Source organism: Pteropus alecto, unplaced genomic scaffold (genome assembly GCF_000325575.1).
Source record: "Pteropus alecto unplaced genomic scaffold, ASM32557v1 scaffold312, whole genome shotgun sequence".
Lineage (NCBI taxonomy): Eukaryota > Metazoa > Chordata > Mammalia > Chiroptera > Pteropodidae > Pteropus > Pteropus alecto.
The window spans coordinates 1,494,293-1,518,283 of NW_006433948.1; the positions used below are offsets into that span (position 1 = coordinate 1,494,293).

Here is a 23,991-nt window from a genome sequence, read left to right on the forward strand (position 1 = left end):
GCAGGAATGTGGTTTGTTATTACAGTAATTCTGTAAACGTGGACTGTGGAGGGACTCTGTATAAATGAATGAGTTAAGGGTTAGAGGTTAGACCATTTGCCCAAAGCCACACAGCTAGTGGAAGAGCTGGAATTCTGCACCACCCGCTCCCCACCACCAGGTCTGCCTCCACATTGGGAGAAAGAGGGCTGGAAGCTACAGAATGCTTTGAGCAGGCAAGTGGCTGGGTCTATCCTGCCTTCTGGGCTGTGGGCAAGTGGCCCAGGGAATATGAGAGGGAATCCCAGTCTCTTGTCCTTCCTTCTCCCTCCACAGCTTACCTTCTTTAAATCTTTTGACCACATGTCCCAAATTGGCCTCCATCCACAGTGCCTTGGCCCAATTCAGGCCCTACACCTCTCATCTGGATGAAGGCAGGGGTCTTCCACATGGTTCCCCTGTTTATATTCTTCCTCCCTTCCCATGTGCTCTCTACTGCAGCCAGAGGGAACTTCCAAAAGGTCAGCGCTGACTGTGTCCCTCGACCCCACACTCACACTCACTCATTTTCTGGGAAGTCTCCAAACGGCTCCCTGTTGGCTGAAGATTCAGCCTTTCTATCAGCTCCCTCTGTCTATACCGTCCTTTCACTCCTCCACCATTTTAGTGCCTGCCATACTTCTTATGTTCTTTAGGACTCAGTTCACATGCTGGAAACTTGCCCTGACTGCTCTCCTTCTTCCATGTCTGTGTTAGGTGGTCTTCCCCTGGGTTCTCAGAGCCTCCTGGGCTTGCCTCCACCATGGCCCTTTCCCATGTCCTGTAATAAAAGTACCTTCCTTCACAGTCTCCTACGAGACCGGACATTCCTTGCAGCAGGACCAAGGACCAGCAGAGTGCAGTGGTTAAGGGTCAGGACTCTGGACTGCCTGGCTTGGAACACTGGAACTGCCCTTTAGTAGATGTGTGCAGTTGAGTAAGTTCCTTTGCTGCAATTTCCTTCTGTAAAATGTGGGTTATCATAGCGCCAACCTGTCAGAGGGCTTTTGTCACAAAGAAAGAAGAGAGTCCATATAAAGCAGTTAAAATAGTGCCAAGGTTACAGCAAGTGCTCAATAAACACAGCTATTATTACTTATTTCTGTATCCCCAGGGCCTGGCACAGAGTAGGGGTGTGGTGGCTGAAAGGGGGGTTGGAGTACCATGCGTCAGAGGAGACTGGCCACCTTGGAGGGTGACCTAGCTGGAAGATGAGCCCCTCCATAGGTGGCTGGGAAGGGGCTGGGGCCAGACATGGCCCCCCAGGGAGCAACTTCAGAGCTAATGACTACTGCATGTGGCAGCTCCTATCTGGTCTAGTCGCCAGCCTCCCCCATCAATATGGTTCAAATAGTCAACTGACACCTCATTAGCCTAAGTCCAGGCCCAATTCTGCTGCCACGCAGTGAGCGAGCAAGCCACTGGGGGGCCAGAGGCTCGTTAGGGTCTGGCCGTCACCAGAGCCAGAGGGTCCACAACGTGATACCGGCTCAGGGCCCAGCCCATGTGTTTCCAATCAGCAATTAGTCTTTAATTAATGGGGCTGCAAAATGATTGTTTTCCCGTCTGAATGGCGGCGTGGGCAGGGAGCCGGCAGGAATGGCCATCTGGGGAGTGTTAAGCTGGAGTTACAAGAGGAGACATAAAGAAAGGAACCAAACACCCCAATTTGGGCCCAAATCATGGCCCTGGGCAAGCTGCATGGCGCCCAGCCCAGTGGTAAATGAAAACCAGGTCTGGGCTCCTGGTGGCACCTGCTCTTGCCTAGGCTCCGGTGTCCCCAGTGGCTCTGGGGATACCCAGAAGGATATCCTCTGGGGCCTTGGTTTCCCCAGTACACTTAACCTGAAGGGAAAGCTGGTCCTTGGGCCATGCTTCCCAACATACCAGCCAGGCCTCATCTCTAAAATGGTGATTATCATTTCTACTTCTCAAGCTGTTTGGGGTGGAAAGGAGTTTCGTAAACTATGAAGTACTGTACTGAGCCCTTGGAACTTGGGGCTGGGAAGTCATCTAGCACCTCCTGGGGGTTCCTGTCTCTGAGTGCCTGTGTTCTCATATCCTCTATTCCCACCGATGACAGGCTGCTGAGCTTGTCTGCTGCATTATCTCAGTGAGGCTTCACTATAGCCTTCTGAAGTAGGGAATTTTATTGCCCCTGCTTTACAGAAGAGGAACCTGTACTATTGAGCAGCTTACTCGGTGGGAATTGAGCCTGAGAAGGCACCACCATGGAGCCCATGCTGTTAACTACTAACCAAGGGGCAGCTTCTCTTTATTTTGGGAGGCCCCATCTTGGACAACAGTTTGACACCATCTCCTAACAAGTAGAATGACAGGCAAAGAACATCAGCCCTGGCTGAGCCATTAGTGATAAGCCTATTCAGCCCTGCTGTGGTATAGACGAGGAGACTAAGACCCAGGGAGGGCCAGAGATGTGTCCAGGATCATACTGTATGTTCCTGGCCATTCTGGGCTTGGGACCCAGTTTACTGACTGCTAGGTCTGTTGAGTTGGAACAAAATCCCATCCCATTGAGCTCCTCCCTCTCCCTCATCCCTGTCATCCTGGTGAGTCCACCTCCTAGATATGCCATCGATCCATTAGCACCTCTCCATCCCTTCCATGCCTGCCTGGGGACAAGTCCTCTCTTCCTCCCCCCAGTGCTGTTGCCTTAGGTTACCTCCATGAAACATTCTCCAGGTAGAACTATATGTTAGGCCATAGGACAAATCTCAATACATTTAAAAGGATTTAAATCATGCAAAGTATGTTCTTCAATCACAAGGGAATAAAATTACAAATCATTAATAGAAAGAAATTTGAGGATATCACAAATATATGAAAATTATTTGGGAAACAGCTCATTCCTAAGTAACCAATGGCTTAAAGAAGAAATCACAAAGGAAATTACCAAATGTTTTGAGATAAGTGAAAACAAAAACACAGCATACAAAAATGTATGGGATGCAGCCATTACAGTGCTTAAAGAAAAAGTTATTCTAAAAATGCATCTATTTAAAAAATGAAGAAAGATTTCAAGTCAATACTCTAACTTCACAACTTAAGAAACTGGAAAAAGAACAAACTAAACCCAAAGTAAGTAAAAAGAAAGAAATAATAAGTAAATTATGTACTTATTGATAGATAAAATAGAGACACAAATAAAATAGAGTAGAAAAACTGTAGAGAAAATTGAGAAAAACAAAATTGGTTCTTTAAAAAGATCAACAAAATTGCCCAACCTTTAGCTAGACTGACCAAGAAAAAAAGATGAAAGCCTGAAATACTAAAATCAAGAAGGAATCAGGAATGAAAGAAGGTATGTTACTACAAACCTTACAGAAATAAAAATGATTAAATTAATTGCCTGACAGCAAATTACAAAACCGAGATGACACACTAGACAAATTCCTACAAAGACAGAAATTACTGAAACTAACTCAAGAAAATCCTAAGGAATGCACACACGCACAGCTATTAGAACTAATAAACAAATTCAGCAAGATTATAGGATACGAGGTCAATATAAATATTTTATCTGTATACACTTGGAATAACAATCCAAAAATGGAATTAAGAAAACAGTTCCATTTACGATAGCACCAAAAAGAATAAAATACTTAGGAATCAATTCAACAAAAATGTGCAAGACTGAGCACTACAAAATATTGAATGAAATTAAACAAATCCTAAATAAATGGAAAGACAGCCCATGTTCATGGATGGGAAAAAATAATGTTAAGATGCCAATACTCACCAAAACTGTAGAGATTCAACATAATCCCTATCAAAATCCCAGTTACTCTTTTTGCCAGATAACAAGTTGATTCTTTGCAGAAATTGACAGGCTTATCCTAAAATTCAAATGGAAATACAATGGCCAAGAATAGCCAAAATGATTGTGATAGTTAATGTTATGTGCCAACTTGACTGGGCCATGGGATGCCCAGTTAAACATGATTTCTGGGTATGTCTGTGAATGGTATTTCTGGAAAAGATTAGCATTTAAAATGAGTAAAGCAGACAGCTCTCTCCAGTGTGGGTGGGCATCATCCACTCTGCCAAGGGCATGAATAGAACAAGAAGGCAACGAAAGATTGGATTCTCTCTCTGCCTGACTGCTGAGCTGGAATTGTGATCTTCTCTTGCCCTTGGTGTTGCTGGTTCTCAGGCTTTCAGATCAGATTCGAATCTACACTATAGGTTCTCCAGCTCTCAAGCCTTTGAAATATACCACTGGCTTTCCTGGGACTCCAAAGTGCAGATGGTAGATTGTGGGACTTCTCAACTTTCATAATCACACCAATACTTTTGTGTGTGTGTGTGTGTGTGTGTGTGTGTGTGTGTGTGTGTGTGTAATCCATAAGATATATATTCAATATGACATATATTATCAATAAGATATATATTTTATGTATAATATATATCTTATTGATTTTGTTTCTCTGAAGAACTCCAACTAATACAACAATCTTGAAAAAGAGCATAATAGTTGGTTCCTTGAAGCTCCCCAATTTCAAAACTTGCTGCAAAACTACATTAAACCAATTCTGTGTGGTACTTGCTTAAAGATGGACATGTAGATGAAAAGATAGAAAAGAATCGAGAGCCTAGAAATAAACCCATACATTTATGTTCAGTTGATTTTCAGTGAGGGTGTCAAGACCATTCAATGGGAAAAAATAGTCTTTTCATGCAAAAGAATGAATTTGAACCTCTGCCTCACACCATATACAAAAAATACCTCAAAATAGATCGAAATCCTAAATTTAAGAGCTAAACAATAAAACATTTGGAAAAAATAGGTGTAAACCTTCTTGACCTTGGATTAGACAATGGTTTCTTAGCTATGATGCAAAAAGGACAAACAACAAAAGAGAAAAAAAGACAAACTAGACTTCATTGAAATAAAGACTTATGTGCCTGAAAGGATACTATCAAAAAAGTGAAAAGACAACCCACAAAACAGGATAAACTATTTGCAAATCATATATCTGATTTGACTAGCATCCAGAGTGTATAAACAACATTTAAAAATGAACAATAAAAATAAAACACAATTTAAAAATGGGCAAAGGATTGGAATATTCATTTCTCTGAAGAAGATATACAGATCACCAACAAGCATGTGAAAAGAAGCTCAATATCACTAGTAACTGACATGTGCAAATCAAAACAATAAGATACCCACTGGTATAGCTAGAATCAAAAGGTAAGATAATAAGAAATGTTGATGAGGATATAGAGAAATTGGAACCCTCATACTTTGCTGGTGGAAATGTAAAATGGTGCAGCTTCTTTGGAAAACAGCCTGGCCATTCCTCAAAATGTTAAACTTAAATTACCACACAACCCAACAATTCCACTCCTAGTGTAGATACCTATGGAAATTGGAAAAAATATGTTCACACAAAAACTTGTGCATGAAAGCCATAGTAACATTATTCATAATAGCCAAAAAGCAGAAACAGCTTATATGTCCATCAACTGATGAATGAATAGAAGAAATGTGATATATACATATAAGGGAATATTATTCAGTCATGAAAAGGAACGAAGTACTGATACATGTTGCAACATGGATGAACTTTGAAAATACCATGCTAACTGAAAGAAGCCAGTCAAGAGGATCACAAATTATATGATTCCATTTATATGAATGTCCAGAATAGACAAATCCATAGGCACAGAAAGTAGATTAGTGATTGCCACGGGCTGAGGGATTTGGGAGGAAATGGAGAGTGACTGCTAATGGGTACTGAGTTTCATTTTGGGGTGATGAAAATGTTCTGGAATTAGATGGGGTTGATATTTGTGCAACATTGTGAATATACTAAAAATACTGATTTGTATAATTTTAAGGGTATTATGATACATGAATCATATCTGAGCAAAATGATATAAGGATATAAAGAGAGTACAAAGAGGTTAATGTACCCTCCATCGTTCTCTTATGGCTGCATCTTACATAATTATAGTACAATATCAAATTCAGGAAACTGACATTGGTACAATGTATGCATATAGTTCTATGCTATTTATCACATGTAGATTTGTGTAATGACCACCACAATCAATACACAAAACTGTTCCATTACCACAAGTATCTTCTTTATGCTACCTCTATAGTCACACCCATCCCTTACCCTTTACCTCACCATCCCTAACCCCTGCCAACCGCTAATCTACTCCTCAGTTACGTAATTTTGTCTTTTCAAGGATGTTATATAAATGAGATCATACAGTATGTGATCTTTGGGGTTGGATTTATCACTCAGCATAATTCCCTGGAAATTCACCTATGCATGTATCAAGAGTTTGTTTCTTTTGATTGCTGAGTAGTGTTTCATGGTATGGATGTATCAGTTTCTTTAACCACTTACCAATTTAGCATCATTTTAGTTGTTTCTAGTTTTTGGCTATTACAAATAATGCTGCTTTGAACAATAAGACTCAGGTTTTTGTGTGGACGAGTGTTCATTTCTTTGGGATCAATACCCAGGAATGCAATCAATGAATTGTATGATAAGTGTATGTTTAGCTTTTTAAGAAACTACCATACTATTTTTCAGAGTGGTGTACCATTATACAATCCCACCAGCAATGTATAAGATTTAGTTTATCTTCATCTTTGGCAGTATTTGATATTGTCACTATTTTTCATTGTAGCCATTCTAATAGGTGTGGAGTGATGTCTCATCATGTTCTTAATTTGTATTTCCTGATGCTTACTGATATTCAGCATCTTTTCATGTGCTTATTGGCCATCCATACATCTTCTTCAGTCTTTCGTCCATTTTCTAATTGGATTGTTGAATGTTTGCAATTGAGTTTTGAGACTTCTTTATATATTCTCGATCTGAGTCCTTTGTCAGGTATGTGGTTTTCAAATATCCTCTCTCACAATGTAACTTGTCTTTTAATCATCTTTACAGGACATCTGTAGAGCAGAAGATTTTAATTTTGGTGCATTAAAGTATCCATTTTTTCTGTAATGGATTGTGCTTTTTAATGTTGTGTCTAAGAACTCTTCAACAAGCCCCAAGTACTGCAAATTATCTTCTGAATGTTTTCTCAAAGTTTTCTAGTCTTACGCTTTACATTTAAAGCTATGGTCCATTTTGAGTTAATTTTTGTGTAAGGTGAGAGGTTTAGGCCAAGGTTCATCTTTTGCCTATGAATGTCCAATTGCTCTAGAATCATTTTTTAAAAAGGCTATCTTTTCTCCATTGAATTGCTTTGCATCTTTGTCAAAAGTCCATTGCGTATACTTGTGGGTCTGTATCTGGGGTCTCTGTTTTGTTCCATTGATCTATGTGCCTATTTCTCCGCCAACACCACACAGTCTTGATAACTGTGTATATAATACAGTTTTAAAATATAATAAGTTTTAAAATCAGGTAGAGTGATTCCTCCACTATATTTTTCTTTTTTCAAAAATTGTTTTAGCTATTCTACTTCCTTGGCCTTCCCATATAGACTTTAAAATAATCTTTTATATATCTACCAAAAAATCTTGCTGGTAGTTTAAAAGGAATTGCATAAGACCTGTATTTTAATTTGGGGAGAATTGATATCTTACTATGTTGAGTCTTCCAAACTATGGACACTGTGCCTTCCCATTTATCTAGATCTTCTTTGCTTTCTTTCATTAGCATTTTGTAGTTTTCAACATATAAGTCCCGCAGTACATATTTTATTAGATGTACACCTAGGTATTTCATTTTTTGAGTGTAGGTGGAACTATATTTTTAGTTTCTGTATCTACACGTTCATGAATAGTACATAGAAATATAATTCGATTTTTATATATTGATCTTGTATCCTGAGACCTTGATAATGTCGCTATTAGTTGTAGGAGTTTTTTTTGTTCGTATGTTTTTGTTTTTATTTTATTTATTTATTTTAGGTTCCTTGGCATTTTCTATGTCAACCATCATGTTACCTGCAAATAAGGACAGTTTTATTTCTTCCTTTCTAATTGGCACGCGTTTTATTTCCTTTCTTTGCATTATTGTGCAGGCAAGAACTTCTAGTACTATGTAAGAGTAGGGAGAATGGGCATCCTTGCTTCGTTTGCAATCACAGGATGAAAACATTGTCTTTTGCCATAGAGCATGATGTTAGCTATAGATTTTGGGTAGGTTTTCTCTATCAAGTTGAGGACATTCCCTATGTTTTTAGTTAGATGAGAATTGTTATGAATAGGTGTTAAATTTCGCCAAATGCTTTTTTTTTTGTATCAATTGATGTGACTGTAACTTTTTCCTTTTGCCTGTTAATATGGTAGATGATAATGATTGATTTTCAAATTTTGAACTAGCTTTGCCTCCCTGGGATAAACTCCACTTGGTCAAGTTATATAATTCTTTTAAAATATTGCTGAATTAGATTTGCTAATGTTTTGTTAAAGATTTCGTTTTTATATTCATGAACGATATTGGTTTATAGTTTTCTTTTTGTACTATCTTTGTCTGATTTTGGTGTCAAGGTAATATTGGCCTTGTAAAATGAGTTGGGTATGAGTCTCCTATCTTCAAATAGAGGCTATATAAAATCGGTGTTAATTTTTCCTTACATATGCCATTCAGTGAAACCATTTTGGCCTGGAGATTTCTTTTGGGAGAAGTTTTTAATCACAAATTCAATTTATTTCGTAGTTATAGGGCTAATCAAATTATTTATTTCATATTGTGTGAGTTGTTGTAGTTTGTGCTTTTCTAGGAACTGGTCCCTTTCATCTAAGTTGTCATACTTATGAGTTTAAAGTTGTTCATAGTATTCCCTTTACATCCTTTTGATAAATTTAGCGTTTGTAGTGATACTCCATATATCATTCCTGATATGAGGTGATTTGCATCTTCTCTCTTTTTATCATCAGTCTTTCTAGAGGTTAGTCAATTTTATTGGTCTCTTCAGAGAACCAACATTTTGACCCATTCGTTTTCTCTATTTTTTTTCCTATTTTAAATTTCATTGTTTTCTGCTTAGTTTATTATTTTCTTCCGCTTGCTCTTCTTTCTCTTATGGTGGTAGTTTAGATTATTGATGTGATATTTTTTTCCTTTTCCAATGTAAGCATTTAGTGCTATAAAGTTTCCTCTTAGCACTGCTTTAGCTGTATTATACAGATTTTGATGTGCTGTATTTTCATTTTTGTTCAGTTCAGTGTTTTTTATTCGTACATAACCTATCACCATCTACTGGTGTGAACCTTTTACCACTTCAAATGAAAGGTAGAAACTCTCCCTCTTTTACGTCCCTCTACATGCCCCCATTTAAATATATCTTTCTTAAATATTTTTCCTACCTACATCGAGAACCATATCAGACATTGTTATAATTTTTGTTTTGTCAAACATAATTTAGAAAATTCAAGAGGAAAAGGAGAGGCCATTTCAGTTTTTTCTTCTTTCTTGATATTCCAATATTTCTTCTGTTATCATTTTTTTTTTACATTTGAAGAGCTTTTAGTGTAGGCCTGTTAGCAGAAAATTCTTTTAGTTTTCCTTCATCTGAGATTGTCTTGGTTTCTTCTTCATTCCTGCAGGATATTTTGATAGACACAGACTTTTTTTTTGCTAGATATAAATATTTATTTCAGCTCTTGAAAATATTGTGCCACTTCCTTCTGACTTCTATGGTTTCTGAAGAGAAATTCACTGTCATTTGAGTCATTTCCCCAGTAAGTAATGTATCACTTTTCTCTTGCTGCTTTTAAGAACTTTTTCTTTCTCTTTAGTGACTAGAAGTTTGACTAGATGTGTCTTGGTGTGAATTTCTTTGGAATTTTCCTGTTTGGGGTTGCTCAGCTTGTTGAATCTGTAAATTTATATCTTGTGCCAAATTTGGGAGATTTTTGGTCACTATTTCTTTGAGGAGGTTTTCAGCCCCACTCCTCTCCTTCTATGACAAGTGACTCCCATGACATAAATGTTAGATCTTTTGTTATAGTTCCATAAGTCCCTGAGCATCTCTTCTTTTTTTCTCAGTGTATTTTCTTTCTGTTGTTCAGATTAATTTCTATTGCTCTGTCTTCAAGTGTCTATTCTTCCTCTGTCCCTTCTATTGTGTTTAAGCCCATCTATTGAGTTTTTCAATTCACTCGTATTTTTCCACTCAAATATTTGTTTGTTTCTTCTTTATATCTTCCATTTCTTTGCTAAGACTTTCTGTTTTTTTTTTCATTTGTTTCATGTATGTTTGTGTTCCTTATTAAATGATTTTTATGATGACTGCTTTAAAGTCATTGTCAGATAATTTTAGTATCTACGTCAACTCATTTTTGGGATTCATTGATAATTTTTTCTCATTCAAGTTGAGATTTTCCTGGTTCTTGGTATGACAAGTGATTCTTTAATGAAAACGAGAGATTTCGTGTATTATCCTATAAGACTCTGGATCTTATTTAAATCTGTTTTAGCAAGAGTCCTCTAACACTGTGTCAGCAGAGGAAAGAAGATACCACCTTCTTACAGTCAGGTTGGGGTGAAAGTCCAGGTTTCCTACTCTGCCTCTTTTGATACCTCAGGGTGAGAAGGCGTACCTCATTACTAGTACGCAGATAATAGGGTTCCAGGCTCCCACTGACAGTGGGAGCAGGAAGACCTCGTTACTGTCAGGCAGGGATAAAAGTCCTGGCTCGCTACCTGTTCTTCTCTAAAACCATTCCAGTCAGGAAAGAGGGAGCAGGATTGGGGCACCTTGTTACAGCCTGGTGAGGGCATAAGTCTAAGCTCCCCACTCAACCTTTACTGTCATGGATGGGGGCAGAATCACAGTTTTTTCTGTAATCTTAGTTTGTAGTCTTAGGTTATTGTATAAATGTTTTTTTTTTTTTTTTTTTTTGTCTTACTATACTGTCCCTTTTCTGGTACTTTGGTTAAAAGAGAGCAGGCTTTTGTTGGGGATTGTGTTTTTATTGTTTTAATTTTTTTTTGTTTTTGGCTATGCCCTTTGGTATTTCTGTTTGTTGGCTTCTCCAGCATCCAAGGAACTCACCCCATATTGTTCCTTGGGTTCTGAGTTCCTTAGATAGTCTGCCTCTCTCTACATTTTAGAGTCTTCTTATGTTTGTTTTATATGTAACGTTCAGAGTTTTCAGTTATACTTAGCAGGGGGAAACAGGAGAAGTAAGTCTACTCCTCCCATCTGGAAGTAGGAGTGCCCATTTTTTACCTTGTTCTCTCATTTAAAAAAGACTACAGGAGAAACTATGAATCTATTCTAGTTGGTTTTTATAAAAGGAAAGAGAAAGAGACAGGAAATAATTTATAATCCTCAACTCTTTAACTGTAATTAGTGAGTGACAAATAGCTTGTAACACCCAGAGCATCTTGAACATGAGATTGTGAAAGGAGGATGCTGGCACAGTGATTTCATTTCAATACCTGCAGCGATCAATCCCCTTCTGCCTTTTAAAGATGCTTCCAGCCTTCCTTCTTACCCATGCCTACATCATTCCTGGTTGTTGACAGTCTTATGGGTGTACCTATAGAAACTTGGTAACTGGTCTCTCCTGTCCTCTGAGTATGGGCACAAAGGACAGGCCAGGAAGTCCAGGCCCAGGGCAGTCTTCCTGGCCTTGCCCCTGGGGCTGCTGCCTATGGACTTGTACCTACAGAAGCTTTGGCCCTTGGGATCATCCCTCCTATCCCTCTACAGCCTGTCTTTTAATTCCCAGCTTCCCTGCAGGACAACCCCCTCCATACTACCCACTCCCTAAAGGCTCAGAGAAGCACATTCCACACTCCTTCTTGGGGCCGAGGCCAATGAAATGGTGGCAGCTATTCAAGAATGCAGGTTGTGTATGTGTGTGTATTGGGGGAGGGCCTGCCTGCCTCGTTGGCCTGGAGCTGGGGGTGGGGGATCCCCCAAAGGGACATAGGTTTTAAGGCTGCTGGGAGAGCTGGGGGCTGAGGCCAAAGAGAGGGCAGCAGCATGTGACATCTCTACCCTAGAGTCTTTGGCTACTTCAATCCTGGCATTACTGAGGTCACTGCCAGTCACTCTTTTGAAGATGTCTGAGAAATGCCTCTTGGAACCAACCCTCCCATAGGGCCTGGTTAACTAGGCTCTTTGGAACCAGCTTCTTGCCTGTATCCTCAATTTTTCCACTTGCAAAATGGGGCAATATTCTAGCAGCTTTTATGTTCTAGTTTCAGGGGCTTCTTCAGAGGCCCTGTAGATTCTCTTCTGGCACATCCCCAAATCCCAAATGGTCCTGATGTCCCCTTCACTGGGTAAGTAACTAATATTGTGACTATCCTGAAAGACTAGCTGTTGTTGGTTTTTTAAATGCAGATTTGAATCTGCCATAGAAAATATACTTTTTAAAAACCCAAACACCACACCACACATTTTTGCATGCCTTGAATTTTGAACCTGCCCACGGACCACTTAAAGGCCCCACAGACCACCACCAATATTTCCTGGACCACCCCTGAAGAACCACTATCCCAAAGGAGGTCTGCGAATGGGCTTTAGAGACTTAAATTGGGCCTGGGGAGATGGTTGGGGAGGGAGTTGTCCTGGGCCAAGGAAGTAAGTCAGGATGGCGAGAAGCAGAACTCTGGTAGGGGGTGGGGCAACAGCCTTCAAGTCTGCTCAGATAACCCTGCTGGAAAATGGGCTGGGTAGCCCTGAATGGCACTCAGATCCTGGGTGGAATAAGGCAACAACAGAGATGAAGGCACCAGGCTAGTCTGTTCGAGGGATGGATTTCTTTAAAAGGGGGAAACCTCGAGTGAAGAGCGCAACTCTTCTGCCAGTTGCCTACGGGACAAACAGATAACCCAAAAATCAGAGCTATGGAGGAAACTCAGAAAAGACCTGAGTGCAAGAATTCCTCATTCTTGAAGGAAAGTCCAGGCCCCCTAGAGGGGCACCATTCATCCATCCATTCATTTGTTCACCAATAATTCATCTGCCTACTATGTGCCGGGCCCTGGACTAGATGCACATGGATGCCCTCAAGGCACTCCTAATCTAGTGAGGAAGACAGGAAATCAATTACGATACAGTTTGGTTAGAGAGCTATGGGAGCTCAGTGGAGAAGACTCAACCCAGATGTGGGGTCAGGGAGGCTTCCTGGAGAAGGTGATATCTAAACTTGGAACTCAAAAGTGAGATGGTATTTTCTAGGGGAAGATGGAGCCAGAAAGGAACAGTAGTCTCTGTAGAGGGATCAGCATGTATAAGTTCTGTAGACTAACCTTCTGGTATTATTGGGCCTCGCAGGATTTGTCATGCCTTTTCCTTAGGCCTTTGGGTTATCTCATGCTAAGATGCTAAGGATCCTACCTGCCCCTGAGTGAACCTCAACCAACAGTAGGATGCAACAGCATTGGGCCCAGGGAGTTCTGGGTGCAGAGGAGGCAGAGGCTCAGAGAAAGCAGTACCAAAGTATACGGGGAACCTACCATGATGACCCTTGGCTGGGGGAGGATGTAGTTCAGAGGAAGTGACAGTGTCTGCCCAGGGCCAGGAACTGCTACTGGCATGATGCTTTACAATGTGCTTCCACTACCATTATTAGTGAGGCCTACAGTGGTTCCAGATGGTGCACTTAATCAGGAATTACCAGAGGTGGGCATGGAGGAGCACCATGATATGGACAATGCCCTACTGAAGGTTCCTCAGAGGAAAGTGGTGAGGCAGGGCTTGCCCCAGGCCTGCCTCCTCCTTTCACTGGAAGATGTGTTTTATGTAGTCAAGGAGCTCAGGGTGGGAACTGGGCATTCTATGGCCATGAGGCTACAAGGAAGAACATTTTTGGCTGCCTCTGGAAGCTACAAGGAACACATTTAACCCCCTCACACTACACCTGGAAGAGGAAGGCCCAGAGAGCAAAAAGATTTTATCCAAGGTCCAGTGGCAAACTCAGAGCCGGGGCTGAAAGTGTGTGCTCTGGGTTCTCTCTGCTGGGGCGGCTTGCTCTGGGCTACAGGTGGAGGCAAGAGCAGATGTAGCCTAGGCAGCAGCATGGAACAAAGCTTCAGTTCAATTCCTGGCTTGGCCATGCCCTTACTGTGTGACCTCGAGTCTCAGTTTCCTATTATGAAAAATGGGATAATAAATAGAGCTCACATCCTAGGGCTAGGAGGTTCAAAAAAGCCAACAAACAGGAGCTAGGTCAAGGAAGAGAGTGATGGGTGGGAGACTGGCCAGAACTATGGGAGCTGGGCCTGGTAGGTATGGTAGCTCCTCACAGGGTACCACCTGTGTCTTCTGATCTCCCTCAGAGAAGCCACAGCTTCCCTTCAGGCCTTTTTAGCAGCTCTCTTGAGACTCACACCTGTCCTTAATTTTTCTGACTGGCCCTCAGCCCCAGGCATGGGAACTCATTTCTTCCAGGTGTGAATGGATGGTAATTGTTCTAGTTAAGCCACCAGAGTTCAATCAGCCAACAGTTACTGAGTGCTTAACTAGAACAATTACTATCCATTCACGGGGCCTCCACAGTGGACCAGGCATGGAGGTGAATGCTGTATATTTACCTCCTGGGTTGATCCTCACAGGATTACTATGAAGAAGGACACTGTGGAGTGGTGGCTGTGGACACAGATTCTAGAGCCAGACATTCAATCGCAGCCTCAACCACTTCCTAGCTGGGTCACCTTGGACAAAGCGACTTCACATCTCTGTGCCTCAGTGTTCCTGTCTGCACAATGGAATATTAGTTGTAATTACCTCAGAGGGCTGTTGGAGGCTTAATCCAAGTCAAGCAATTCGGTAAGTACTCAATAAGTGGAGCCATTATTCTTGCCATTTCATAGATATGAAAACACTGGTTCAAAAAGGGGCTGGGTGAGCTGCCGTGGGGACCAGAACCCTCAGGAGTTTCTGCTGCACCGTACTCAGGCTAGGGTGAGAGCTGGTATCATTTTCTGCCTCCAGGGAAATGGATATCAGCTTCCTGGCCTTTTGCTAGAGGTGGAGCCCTGATTTGAACTCTAGCAGGTAAGCCTTCCTCTGACCAGCTCCTTCCTCTTGTCCCCGTCTCCCTAGTTCCCACCAGGGGTCTTATTCTCTCAACCCATTTAGAATTGGTGCTACTGGCCTGACATAAAATGTCACTTCTGCTCGAAGACTTCCACTTATTCTCCCAGCCTTGCCTGCTGATCGCACCTTAAGAAATATCATTCAGTTGGCTGATACCCTCCTCTGGAGGCAGCCCTCAGCCACATGCAGTTTCAACTCTCTCCCCTGTCCCGTTGGCTGGAGCCATTTCATCCCCAGCATGATTTGGGGACTGGCCCACTGAACTGGTGATATCGTCCTCTCTCTTCCTTATATTCTCTAGGTCTGAAATATCTTTTCAATCCTTCCTAGCTAAGTTTCCTTCTCCCATCTTCTACACCCTCTTTGGTGAAGCTCAGGTAGCCCAGAGGACTGAGGGGATCAGAAAATGGGGTTATTTCAAGGGCATCAGCATCGGTTGGCAGGGACCAGCCCCCACTGTCAAAATCTGTCCCACCAAGGGCTTCGTTGGCATTTGTGTCTTGCCCTCTGTTTCTGGGGTGATTCATCTTAGAATGTGGGCTCCCTGAAGACTGGGGCTCAACTGCTCCCAGGAGACTCCCAGAGGGACAGTGCTGCTGTTGTGGTTGGAAGCTGTGGCAATCTGGTCCCAGCTGCTGGGAATGACAGAGCCCAGTCTCTATGTCCTTTGGTTGCTTAGGTGTGTGCCCGCTGGAGGTCAGGGGTGTGGAGTATTCAACATATTCAATGTTTCATCAGCCAGATCATCAGAACATATGATTATGTATGATAACATTTGATACCATGGAAACAGGTCTAGACAGGGAGTCAGGCAGACCTCATTAAGACTCACTCCCTAACTTAGTTGGTCACATTATTGGGCATTTATGAGCCTTGACATGATATCAAGTACACGAAGCATTGTGCCTGGCACATAGTAAATGCTCAATACATTGGGCTACTATTATTCTCCCCTGCTTCTATTTCCCCTCACTACCACTACCCCTCCAGCCCAGCCCAGGTGCAAGTTCCCTCAGAGCAGCCTGGGTGCCCCCGTACACGACAAAGCAGAGGGGCTGGAGGGAGTCTGCTCAGAGGAAGCTGGACTAGGACTATGGGCTTTCTGGTCACTCCAGACTCCTCTCTGTGCTCTTTCATAGGCCTAGGGGCCGGGTTCACAGAGCTCAGGCTAGTCGGAACACTAGGGTCAGGGGCTAAGGCTTTGGCACAAGGGGTCATTGGTGCTAAGAGCAGGAAGGGCACGGCCTGGGGTCCGGACACCTGGCTGCCAGTCCCAGATTTGCTAAGGACTCCATGTGCCCTTGGCTGAGTCCCTGGTCCTGTCTATGACGTGGCAATGAGGCTGGAGGTGGCTATACCAATGGTCGCAGAGGTGCCTCCCAGCTTGGCCACTTCATGGGTATAAGAATATATAAGAGAGGTAGCCGAGAGAGCAGAAGTCTCCATATTTGACACTCCAGCAGGGGGCAATGCAGCCAGAGCCCAGCCCCAGGCTCTCTAGGGAACAAGTTACCACAGCGACCTTGCAGGTGGGGCAAGTGTTGAGCAGGAAGCCATCCTGCTGGCTGGCATATCAGAGTGGGAGCCAGGGGCAATCAGTGACAAATCACTCTCTTGTGTCTCCATCCAGAACAGTTTCCCCTTGGCAGGAGAGAGAGTCAACAAAGAAGGGCCGGGGTAGCCCCAAGCCTGCATAGGCTGCCAGAGCTAGGCAGTGCTCCTGGGGGCCCTGGTGAGCCTAGGTATATTCTGGGTAGCTACACAGGCCCCTTGCCTCTGCCACTGCCCTTCTTCTTTCCAACAGCTGACCTGGACTGTAAGGGCAATCCACACTGGAATCCCACCTCCTGATCTCTGGGCCAGGCCTGGGGATAACAGAGTCCACCCTTTGCCTCTCTCCCTTGGAGGACCCCTCCAGCCAAGGTCTGAAACTGGCTTTTTCTGACATTTCTGGGCCTGCCTGACTCCAATCCAGGACGACTATCCCAGATCTGGCTTGGTCTACTGTTTGCCTTGCTTTCTCTGGGCCTCAGCTTCTGTATCAATAACCTGAGGGAGGGTGGTCTTGGTGAATTCCAAGGACCCTTCCAATTGTGAAAATCTAGGAGTTGGAGATGATATTCAAGGTTTTGGCTTTTTTTTGCCCAGGTCCCAGAAAAACGCTGATTCTGAGCGGCTGTCCCACCCCTCGAATTCTGGGCTGAGCGGTCCACTGCCTGTAGTGGCCTCCCTCTGTTACACGAAGCTCTCCTCATCCATGCAAATTCAAACCTTCTCCTATCTTTCCTAGAAATGCCTTCATTTCTGGGGGAGCCTGTACCACTTAAGTGTGTATGTGTGTGTGCACACTCACGCACATCTCTACTTCTACATGTATCCATAGCTGTACGTAGAGAGGGAAAGTTGCTTCTTTACCCCTCCCCTCCTACAAGGTTTACCCAAAGCAGATGGAAGCACATTCCTGGGACTGAAACCTACAGCCATCAGGCCGACTTCACATGGGACTTAGTCGTTCTTAGTCTTAGTTTCCCCACCTGTAAAAGTCCTCACTCCATATGGTTGTATAACGCTTCATTCATTCATTCATTCATTCATTCAATATGTACGAAACATTTTCTCTGGGGCAGGCACAATTCTAAGCGCTGGAACTAAATGAGATAATAATGTAAAGTGCTAATTCCTACACCAGCCTGGGGCAAGAGCCTAAGCAATGGGAATTTTTTCTCCTTTATCCATGTAGTAATAGCTAACAACTACGGATCACCTACTATTGTGCAATGCACTGCCATATACATTCTTCACAACAACCCTTTGATACGGGCATTATCATGATCACCTCCATATTACATATGAGAGAATGGAGGCGCACAAAGCTGAAGTTATTGGTTCAAGGTTACACAGCTAATAAATGGCAGTCCAGCTCCAAGTCCATGCTCCTCCCCTCTCTGACTAAAGCTCACACTTTTTTCTGCAAATAGAGCCGAGCTCAGTCTCACAGCCACAAGAGAAATACACACACATGACACACACACATTGATGCTACAAATACTAGTGCTCACAGTCAAGTGGCTCAGGCCAAGTACCAGCCCCCACAAACATGAAAGAGCACATTCTCTACATGTTTGCTGTGCCTCATCCTCGCCAGATCCCACATGCATACCCCCTCCCTCACATGGCTCTGGCCAGCCCTACTGGACACATGAGTAAGCATGTGCATGCACACAGACACGGTCTCACACACAGAACTTTCCTCTGCTTCATGGCCAGGACTAGGGAGAAGAGAGGAGAATGGATTTTATCTGCAGTTTGAAGTGGTGTAGTGGCTTCAACCTAGGTAGGCAAGGTCAGCAGGCAGGGAGAGAGGAGGCTGAGGGGGATTGCCTTGACCTAGACAAAGGGCCAGGAAGGAAGGCAGCAGCAGGAAAAGGCTCAGTAGAAAGAGGAGGGGAAACCCAGTATCTTGATAAACCATGCAAGGTCAGAGAGGGGGATGCAGGGATTGGACTTGCAAGAAATTTCTCAAGCCATAAATTTTCATTGGCTGCCTGGAGCCTGGAGCCTGGAGCCTGGAGCCTGGAGGCCAGAGGCCACAGGCCACAGGCCAGAAACCTGAGCAACTCCTGAGAAAGCCAATCTCAGTGGTAGGTCAGGGCCCAGGCCTTCGGCAGGGGAGGCAGCAGGGCTGCTGACTTTCCTGATTCCAACCCTATGCCCCAGCTTCCGTCTTTAGATGATCCTGGAGTACAGGCTCCATGTGTGGTTCTGCATGTGTCTGCAGACGCAGATGCTCATAGGTCTGTGTCTCTGTGTGTGTGGTGCATGTGTGGTGGCACAGCGGACGGGTTTAAGAACACAAGCTTCAAAGTCAGGTGGAACCAGTATCCAAGCCTGACTCCACAGCTTAAGGGCTGTATGACCATGGGCATGTAAGTTACCCTCTCTGTTTCCTCATCTATAAATGGAGATCAGTGTAGCTCCCTCATAGGATTGTAAGCATGAACTGACAGAATGCATGTGATGCGCTGAGTGCAGAGCCTGACACATAGTAGTGCTCAATAACTTTAAGGATTATTATTATGTTGGAACCACCAACTCAAGAGCCTCCCAAATTCAGGGCCAGGGGTCATGGATCCTCAGCTCTAAATGAATGTGGCTACAACCCCAAAATGTTATCCATGGTCTTATGTCTCCATCAGTGGGCTGTGCCCTTCCTATACTCACCCACCCAGGAGCCCAAGGGCCCAATTTGGAGCCCAAGAGCTCACCTCAGGTAGCAGACACGTAACATGCATTTACACACTTGCAAAAAGCACTCATGCGTCCATACGTGCCTGCACATACCCGTACCCACACATGCACTCATACAGCATGTACTTGTATGGTGCATGTACATGTTCATGCATGATTGCATGTGTGGGTACAAGTGCCCACACATGCCCTTGGAAACACATGTATTAGCTAGAACATACATATTTATTTGTAAGTGTAAGGTAACCTGGACAGTGCTATGCAAACATTACTACTAGTCCTGTCAAGTCTGCCTCCAAAATAACTCCCAAATCCATCTCCCTGGTTCCCATTCCACTGCCACCATTCTAACTCAAGCCACCAACAGGTCTCATCTGGACCTCTGCAATGACCACCTCACTGGGTGCCGTTTCCACTTCTGCCACCCTACAGACCACTGTCTACACTGCTTTTAACAGTATCTCATGAACAAGATCCCTCACACACTTAAACCTTTTGGTGGTTTCTATTGCTTCTAGTTTCCTTCTGTTTCAGGAGGTGTTTGGCATGGGGATCAAGCTCTGCAGCCAGACTGCCTGGGTCTCTGTGTCTGCACCTACTGTAACCTTGCACCATGACCTTGGGAAGGTCATTTTACTTCTCTGAGCCTCAGTATTCTCATCTGAGAATAATAGACCTTATTTTCAGGATGGTCAAGAAAATTAAATGAGCTGATACCTGTAAGACACTATTAGGACACAAGACTGACTAGAACTTTTCTCAGTCTGGTCTCTGCTGACTTTTTTAGCCTTGGCTTGGACAGCGCCTCCTCTAGGCAGCCACCTCTGAATGGGGGTCTAGGACAGTCCTCTCTGTTACAATCCCAGGGCACTCTGGCCATACTCTAGCACAAGGCTCATTCAGCTGTAACTTCTTGTTCAATATCTGCCTCCCTCACTGTCCAGGAAGCTCCATGAGGGCAGGGCTATGGTTATTCCTGACCATAAGTCCTGGCACATAGTAGATGCCCCTTAAATCCTTGTGGAATGAATGGATTTTATAACATGTGTTCTGCACCTTCAAAAGGAGAGCCAGGGCTCCTAAGGAAGAAGAAGGAGATGGATGAAATAGAGGCTGGGGACATGTGTCTAGTGATGGCCACATGCAAAAGGAGGCCAGGAGTTTGGTGGGGAGACAGCAAGGGCCCCTGTGCTCTCCATCTTGGCTCAGAACTGAGGTTTTTGACTAAAGGTGAGTTGTCAGACTTTACCAAGCTTGAGCTTGGTTCAGGGGCCGAAATACCAGAAAAGGAAAGCTTCAGAAAGAAGGTAGGAATAGAAGTCACATTTCTCGAACACGAACGCAGTACCAGGAAGACAACTGTGCATGTTTGTTTTTCTCATGCCATCTTTTGGAGTCTGCGGGTCATTTGAACTCATGCTGTGCCAGACTGTTGGCCCAGACTCTGGCACTGGACTGCTACCCAGGGCAGGACTTGCTCCATTTCCCATGCACTTACTCCAAGGGGAGGTAGGGGACAGACATGGAAGACCAGAGGCTGAAGAAAACCCAGACGATCGTCAAGACAGAGACGCAGGGTACAGACCAGGTAGAGAAGGAAGCAGAGTACAGAGAAGAAAGAAACACAGATAGGAGAGGAAGAGTAAGAAGGGAGGAAGGGCAGGGGAATGAGAGTGAGAGAGAAGGAAGTGGGAGGAAGAGTTAAGTGTCTGCACATGGATGGTACACTTGGTCCCCTCTGGCCCCTTCTCTGCTCGTGCCCACACTGGTAATGAGATGGCGAAGCTGAACAAATACTCCAAGCAAGCTCCCGCCAAACGATGAGCCAGTCTGAATGCAGACTGAAATTAGAGAGCTAGGAATCTGAGGCCTGGAGCCAGCCATTTCCTATTTGGTTCCAGGCCTGGTAAGGCAGGGCTGTGGGCACTGGCTAAAGGCCACTTGGGAACAGGCGCTAGTACTCTATGGCCTGGGGAAAGCCTTCCTGCCTTTATACTTCTCCACGAGAATGGGAGGTAGTGGCCCCTAAGCTCCTATCTCCATGGCGGCCAGAGCGTTCAGTGATAGGTGACAGCTCCTGGCTCCTCTGACCAACCTGTAGCCTCTTCTTTCCACACATGGCTTCATTTCACTCCCCAAACCAACTCAAGATGGCTTGAGCAGCTTTGTCTTAGAGTTGAGAAGATGACAATGCTCAGAGAAGAAAAATGACTCTCCCACAGTCACCAATCTAGGAAGCAGTGGGTGACATTTCAGTTCTGTCTGGTTGCAGAGTTGATGGCTCCAATCCATGATGTCCTGGAGAAGAAGAGATGAGGGCTCTGAAGTCCCATGCCTGGCAAGCCTCACATAATGTCTGATGGCTAGTGTCACAGCCAGAAGTGGCCTCAAGTGCAATCGGGTTCTAACCTAGTTCTTCAGTTGAAATTAATGAAAATGATGCCTGAGAGGGGAAAAGGCTTGACTTGTCCAGGGCCACAAAGCCTAGTACATGAGAGGACAGAGACTGGAACATAAAAATAACTCAGATGGGGACTCCATAGAGTGAGTCCAGGATCACTGAAAAGGCTTTCGACATTTGAATTCCAAAAATCTTGGCCTTCGAGGCTCACTTTGATGTTTTTGTAGAGCTAACAGGATCACACATTAGATTGGAGATAGTCCCAGAAGATCCCTGCTGCATTACTGTCACTTTGACCTTGGAACCCTGCCAGTCCTAGGGCCTGGGGTTGAAGATAGCAGGTGCCTTGGTCACTGACATCTCAGGCTTAAGGTGGCTCTTTAAGTTTTACCCAAGAGCGCTGTCTCCCAGGGGAGCAGGATGACCAGGCGTTGAAGTGATGCCACTGTCAGAAGGGCAGAGGGCTACCTGAGCATTCCTGTCACCCGCATCAGCCAGCACTAGTGCCTTGGTCCCAGAGGACATAGGCAGAGGAAGCCAAGTTGGCAGTCCTGGTTGAGGCAAACCCTGCAGCTCTGGGACTTGTGAGACCTGGGCTTCCTGGGAGCTTTCCTTTGGACTCCATGAATGGGACCCCTGCAAACCTCTGCCACATGTCCCTAGTCCACTTCCGACACCCAGGGAGAGATCTGCCCCTTGGGCGTAAGGAAAGAAGTGGGTAGGAGGGCCAGTGACGGACCCCAGTGCTTGCCCCGCGAGGCATCTCTTGGGGCCTGCGAAGACCAGGCTGGCACTGCAGCCACTCTGCTTCAGAGCAGAGCCCAACCGGGATATTTTCCCGGTCAGGCCAGTCCCAGCTCACTCCGCATAGGCCCGAGGAGGTGACAACCCTATCGACCAGCTCCTCCTGGCCCCCCATTTACATCTTGATTACATTCCTTGGGAAACCGTCCAGGCCACATTCCGCCTGGCAGGCTGCTGGGAAGACCCGCAGCACTATGGCAACGCTGGAGGGGCCAGGCCTGCCGGCCAGCCAGCTGAGCAACAGCCACTACAAGAACCACCCTTCTAGGGTCATCCAGCCCCCACTCATCCGGGATGCTCCCACACTAGCTCCGCTCACCCCCATCCCTGGTTCAACTAGACCAGCACAGGCCTTGCCCTCTGCAAGACTTCATCAGGTTGCCAAGTCCAATGCCCAGCTCCCCTTCCCCAAAGTCTCAGAGAGGGCTACTATATTTCCCAGGCACAATACTCAGGTCCCAGGTACAGGAAGGGGCGGGGGAGAGTGTGGAGTCTGGTACAAACTTGGTGCTGCCTCTCTCTCATGAATTGTTCACCAAGCATGCTCGATCATAGCTGTAGCTTTCAAGTTTTTTCTTTTTTCTTTCTCTTTTAAAAAGCATACTTTGTAATTAGGACCCCAGTAAACGAAAGAGGGTAAAACCACTTGGTAAGTTCCTCGGATTATTTGCATCTTTATAGTCTGCTAGAAAATCTTGCATTTTTTGTGGAACCTTAGAAGCACCATGATAAACCCCGCAGGGCTCCTCAGTAAACAAGGTAAATCTTCCTCCTCCAGCAACCATCCCACAAACCCCTCCTGAGGAGAACCAATGCACCGTCTTACTTTTCTCCTGTCCCTCTGCCTGCCCACAGTCCCTTAAAACATGGCCAGGGCCAGAAAGGAAGAGAGAGCAAACCCATCTCCTCAGACCTTACTCATCTCCCAGTTTGGAGGCAGAGGATGGGCAATAGTAGAGCTCCCATATCCTCAACCCTCCTTCCATTTTATTCCCTTCCATCCCTCATTTCTTTCCTATCTTCACCACCGAAACCTTTCAGCAAGCAAAACCTGTGAGAGTGCAATGCTGGATCAGGTAGGTAGGTAATGGAGGCCTTGTTCTGGTTAGAGGCAATGGAACCTGACAGTCCCACCCACTGGACTCCCATTTGTGCCTCAGAAACCCAGGAGGCATCTTGGAGCCTCCAAGGAATGGAGTTTGAAACCACTGGCATTGTAGGCTCTGGCATTCTATGAATACATGGTTCTGCTTCCCCTTAACATGTTCCCCCCACTTTCTTCCTCATCTTCCCTCTCTTCCTCTTCCGTTTGGCCTTCTCCTCTCTCTTTTCCTCCCTTCCTGCCTCAGTGCTCATAGGTCCACCTGGCAGAGCCCTGATTCAGTCTGACACTGCTTTATCTGCCTGGGGCTAGTGGGCAGGGGCCTCATTCCAACACTGGGCAGTAATTTTGGGTCCCTGGCTTGGCCAGACACTGCTTACCAGTCATGTGAGCAGAGGCCCTGGAGCCAGGC

General features: G+C 44.6%; 1 protein-coding gene across 6 annotated transcripts in view; it reads left to right on the plus strand.

The window, feature by feature from the left end:
- The window catches only part of LOC112477154, a 120,064-nt gene that overhangs the window by 28,389 nt on the left and 67,684 nt on the right, over positions 1-23,991 (plus strand). Inside the window, exons 2-3 of one of the 6 annotated variants that reach the window (XR_003045334.1) lie at positions 14,541-14,754; positions 14,920-14,982. The exons of 4 other annotated variants lie outside the window; for them this stretch is intronic. The gene's annotated coding sequence lies outside the window, so the exon portion shown is untranslated. The remainder of the gene's footprint in view (positions 1-14,540; positions 14,755-14,919; positions 14,983-23,991) is intronic. One more of the 6 variants, XR_003045335.1, reaches the window with a different exon arrangement.